At 45.8% G+C, this 5,808-nt stretch overlaps 1 long non-coding RNA gene across 1 annotated transcript; it reads right to left on the reverse strand.

Moving 5' to 3' along the window:
* Positions 1-612: 612 nt before the first annotated feature.
* LOC144741218 (uncharacterized) lies at positions 613-3,828 on the reverse strand. The gene is made up of 3 exons (XR_013589939.1): positions 2,928-3,828; positions 668-740; positions 613-630 (listed from the first exon to the last, which is right to left on the reverse strand). It is a non-coding gene; the product is annotated as an uncharacterized LOC144741218 (long non-coding RNA).
* Positions 3,829-5,808: the final 1,980 nt, after the last annotated feature.

The raw sequence follows: 5,808 nt of genomic DNA on the forward strand, positions 1-5,808 counted from the left end.
TCCACATGTAGAGAGTGAACACCGCCACGCGTCTAGAGTGAACACCGCCACGCGTCTAGAGTGAACACCGCTACGCGTCTAGAGTGAACTCCGCCACGCGTCTAGAGTGAACTCCGCCACGCGTCTAGAGTGAACTCCGCCACGCGTCTAGAGTGAACTCCGCCACGCGTCTAGAGTGAACTCCGCCACACGTCTAGAGTGAACACCGCCACGCGTCTAGAGTGAACTCCACCACGCGTCTAGAGCGAACACCGCCACACGTCTAGAGCGAACACCGCCACGCGTCTAGAGTGAACACCGCCACACGTCCAGAGTGAACTCCGCCACGTGTCTTGAGTAAACACCGCCACGCGTCTAGAGTGAACATCGCCACGTGTCTTGAGTGAACACCGCCACGTGTCTTGAGTGAACACCGCCACACGTCCAGAGTGAACTCCGCCACACGTCCAGAGTGAACTCCGCCACGTGTCTAGAGTGAACTCCGCCACGTGTCTAGAGTGAACTCCGCCACGTGTCTAGAGTGAACTCCGCCACACGTCTAGAGTGAACACCATCACGTGTCTAGAGTGAACACCACCACGTGTCTAGAGTGAACTCCGCCACGCATCTAGAGTGAACACCGCCACGCGTCTAGAGTGAACACCGCCACGCTGTTGACGAGCCTCACCTTGTTGTTATTGTTGTTGTGGGCAAGTCGCTTCTGAAAACAAGAGCGGTATATCAGCTCAAGCGGGTGTGGCCTGGTAAAAAAAATGGAAAAAAAAACCTATTAAACTTAGAGTCAGCTAACATAACAGTCAACACCCTACCTGGTTGATAACGTTCTTCCAAAGATTGCTCAATTTGAGAGAGAGACACGGAGACATATAGACAGACACATAAGCAGAGAGAGAGAGATGACACAAAGACACACAGAGAGAGACACAGATATAGACACACAGAGAGAGAGATGACACAGAGAGAGACACACATAGGCACACAGAGAAACAACGCCTCTGTGTTGAGGCCTTAAATAGAGAGAGGGGGGGTGGGTAGTGAAGGGGGTAGAGAAATTAGCATGTCAATGCAAGGCCGTAGCCATGAAGTCAACATTGGGGGAGACCAAATATTCCACGGGTCTGGGGTCCCCCCCCCAGAAAAATATCTAAATTTGAAAACTATTTTCCTGCCATTTCCTCCCTAAAATATTTTTAAAAGTTCACTAACACATGGGATGGACTTTGTTTTATTTGATACAATAATGTCTAATAGGGTATTGTAATACATTGCTGTTTCTTTTTTACCTTTCTTGTTTCATAGTATGTAATGGCAGAGATTAGGGATTCATAAAGTACAACGCAATCCTATAAACAGGAATCTATGCATTGTTATATGAAGACAAGTCCAGATTTCGTGGCCAAGGTTTAGCAAATTGTTGTCTTTATTAACAGAGCATCACAATTATCATTTACAAATAATTTTACAGAAACATATTGGGGGGCATATTTGATTATTATACGTATTATAACATATTATAACATTATAATTATGACATATTATACGTATTATAACATTATAATTATTATACATTATAACATAATATTATACTTATTATAACATGTTATAATGACGGCCTTGTGTCAATGAGAGACTTGGAGGTTTGGAGACTGCACAGAGAGAGAGAGAGACACTTCATGTAATGCAACACAGAGAGTCGGTCAACACACCAACTAACGTACTCTTAGGTTTTTTCGGTAAAGTCACCACGTAGGTAAAAAATGAAATTAAAATTAATGAAAGTAAAGCTTAATAACCAGGCTACAGTCTGCATTATAGACTGCCAGTACACTCACCCAGCTTAATAACCAGGCTACAGTCTACGTTACTACGTTATAGACTGCCAGTACACTCACCCAGCTTAATAACCAGGCTACAGTCTACATTATAGACTGCCAGTACACTCACCCAGCTTAATAACCAGGCTACAGTCCACATTATAGACTGCCAGTACACTCACTTCAGTCCTCGGACTGGTTTACAGCAGCGTCCTGCATTGAGTTTTTATTGTAAGATTTCTGTTTCGGCCAATTAATGATGACGAGTGTTAATACAAGTGGGAGAAAACCGGAGCACCCGAGAAAAACCCACGCCATGTGCGTGGTGGCAACACTCTATCCCTGCACAGATGGAAACAGGTGGCAATTAATCCGCTGGCCAAAGGCTAGATTATGGACCGGGCCAGTGGGGCCAGTGCCCCGGGGCTGCCAGGGGGGGCCTCCAAGCCTCAGGCCGCTAGGTGTGTCGCCCAAGTCTTCCGAAGGAAGTTGAACGCCAGGGCCCTCAGTGCGCACAGCGCAAGCCGACCACTGGCCCCTGGGTGGTTATAGCGTGAGCTAACCACTAGGGCCCCCAGACCCCTCAGTGCTTACAATGTGAGGGCCCCTTAGACCATTTGGTGTTTAAAACGTAACCTGACAACTAGGGTCCCTGGGCCCCTCGACACCTACAGTGTGAGTGTCCCAGGGCCCCTCCACGCTTAAATCATGAGCTGACCACTAGGGCCCCCAGGCCCCTCGGTGCACACATCGAGCGTAACACCTGGGCCCCTTGGTACATACAGTGCATGCCTAAAACGAGAGCCTCTGGACAACCGAGCCACTGGTCGGCACGCTAAAATATAAAATATAAATTTTCAAATTTTCTTTGTGGATTTCACACCTGATGATGATTTCTTGTGTTGCAGTCGAAACGTCGTGAGAATTTTTATTGTTTTATATTTATATTATTTTATTATTACCAAGTTTGCAGTCGATACCACTTTGGGAAGTGGGTTAAAATTGAGTTACAAGAGTTGAGGATACAACAACAGACAGAGTGGGCTAATAGAAGGCGCGTAATAAAAAAAACCGAAAACAGGCTGGAACAACGAGGACGTCCAGAATAAGTACCTGCTCGATCGAGACCCAAACATTCCTCCTTGTAGACACGAGTGGTGTAACCATAATCTGCATCAGAACATCAAAAGGCCGCTGCACACGTCTCGATTATAAACGGCTTAGACTCCGCCCTCGGCCCCGCACCCCTTCTGGATATTCCAGAATGCCTTGCCCACAGGTGCAATTGACAGAACGGAATTGTACCCCTAATGACATTGTCTACCAATCTCCTAGCGACACGCGCTACAGTGACTCATTCAATGTCAATAGACGTAATAATGCCATAAGAGGAATAGGCAGGGATTCTCCTGTAGATACAACTGGTTCTTCATGTTCTACAGATGTAGATGCCACTGGGTTTTGACGTTCTGCAGATGTAGATGCCACTGGTTCTTCACGTTCTGTAGATGTAGATGCCACTGGTTCTTCTCGTTCTGTAGATGTAGATACCACTGGTTCTTCTCGTTCTGTAGATGTAGATGCCACTGGTTCTTCATGTTCTGCAGATGAAGATGCCACTGGTTCTTCACGTTCTGCAGATGTAGATGCCACTGGTTCTTCACGTTCTGCAGATCTAGATGCCACTGGTTCTTCACGTTCTGTAGATGTAGATGCCACTGGTTCTTCACGTTCTGCAGATCTAGATGCCACTGGTTTTTCTCGTTCTGTAGATGTAGATACCACTGGTTCTTCTCATTCTGCAGGTGTAGATGCCACTGATTCTTCACGTTCTGCAGATGTAGATGCCACTGATTCTTCACGTTCTGCCGATGTAGATACCACTGGTTCTTCACGTTCTGCAGGTGTAGATGCCACTGATTCTTCACGTTCTGCCGATGTAGATACCACTGGTTCTTCACGTTCTGCAGGTGTAGATACCACTGGTTCTTCTCGTTCTGCAGATGTAGATGCCACTGGTTCTTCACGTTCTGTAGATGTAGATGCCACTGGCCCTTCACGTTCTGTAGATGTAGATACCACTGGTTCTTCATGTTCTGTATATCTAGATACCACTGGTTCTTCACGTTCTGCAGATGTAGATGCCACTGGTTCTTCTCATTCTGCAGATGTAGATGCCACTGGTTCTTCACGTTCTATAGATGTAGATGCCACTGGTTCTTCACGTTCTGTAGATGTAGATGCCACTGGTTCTTCTCGTTCTGTAGATGTAGATACCACTGGTTCTTCTCATTCTGCAGGTGCAGATACCACTGGTTCTTCTCGTTCTGTAGATGTAGATACCACTGGTTCTTCTCATTCTGCAGATGTAGATGCCACTGGTTATTCACGTTCTGTAGATGTAGATGCCACTGGTTCTTCTCATTCTGCAGATGTAGATGCCACTGGTTCTTCACGTTCTGTAGATGTAGATACCACTGGTTCTTCTCATTCTGCAGATGTAGATGCCACTGGTTCTTCACGTTCTGTAGATGTAGATACCACTGGTTCTTCTCATTCTGCAGATGTAGATGCCACTGTTTCTTCTCGTTCTGTAGATGTAGATACCACTGGTTCTTCTCATTCTGCAGATGTAGATGCCACTGGTTCTTCATGTTCTACAGATGTAGATACCACTGGTTCTTCACGTTCTGTAGATGTAGATACCACTGGTTCTTCTCATTCTGCAGATGTAGATGCCACTGGTTCTTCTCGTTCTGTAGATGCCACTGGTTCTTCACGTTCTGTAGATGTAGATACCACTGGTTCTTCGCATTCTGCAGATGTAGATGCCACTGGTTCTTCACGTTCTGTAGATGTAGATACCACTGGTTCTTCTCATTCTGCAGATGTAGATGCCACTGGTTCTTCACGTTCTGTAGATGTAGATACCACTGGTTCTTCACATTCTGTAGATGTAGATGCCACTGGTTCTTCTCGTTCTGTAGATGTAGATACCACTGGTTCTTCACGTTCTGCAGATGTAGATGCCACTGGTTCTTCTCATTCTGCAGATGTAGATGCCACTGGTTCTTCACGTTCTGTAGATGTAGATGCCACTGGTTCTTCACGTTCTGTAGATGTAGATGCCACTGGTTCTTCTCGTTCTGTAGATGTAGATACCACTGGTTCTTCTCGTTCTGTAGATGTAGATACCACTGGTTCTTCTCATTCTGCAGATGTAGATGCCACTGGTTATTCACGTTCTGTAGATGTAGATGCCACTGGTTCTTCTCATTCTGCAGATGTAGATGCCACTGGTTCTTCACGTTCTGTAGATGTAGATACCACTGGTTCTTCTCATTCTGCAGATGTAGATGCCACTGGTTCTTCACGTTCTGTAGATGTAGATACCACTGGTTCTTCTCATTCTGCAGATGTAGATGCCACTGTTTCTTCTCGTTCTGTAGATGTAGATGCCACTGGTTCTTCACGTTCTGTAGATGTAGATACCACTGGTTCTTCACGTTCTGTAGATGTAGATACCACTGGTTCTTCTCATTCTGCAGATGTAGATGCCACTGGTTCTTCTCGTTCTGTAGATGCCACTGGTTCTTCACGTTCTGTAGATGTAGATACCACTGGTTCTTCGCATTCTGCAGATGTAGATGCCACTGGTTCTTCACGTTCTGTAGATGTAGATACCACTGGTTCTTCTCATTCTGCAGATGTAGATGCCACTGGTTCTTCACGTTCTGTAGATGTAGATACCACTGGTTCTTCACGTTCTGCAGATGTAGATGCCACTGGTTCTTCTCATTCTGCAGATGTAGATGCCACTGGTTCTTCACGTTCTGTAGATGTAGATGCCACTGGTTCTTCACGTTCTGTAGATGTAGATGCCACTGGTTCTTCTCGTTCTGTAGATGTAGATACCACTGGTTCTTCTCGTTCTGTAGATGTAGATACCACTGGTTCTTCTCATTCTGCAGATGTAGATGCCACTGGTTATTCA

Source organism: Lampetra planeri, unplaced genomic scaffold (genome assembly GCF_965212315.1).
Source record: "Lampetra planeri unplaced genomic scaffold, kcLamPlan1.2.h2 scaffold_475, whole genome shotgun sequence".
Classification (NCBI taxonomy): domain Eukaryota; kingdom Metazoa; phylum Chordata; class Hyperoartia; order Petromyzontiformes; family Petromyzontidae; genus Lampetra; species Lampetra planeri.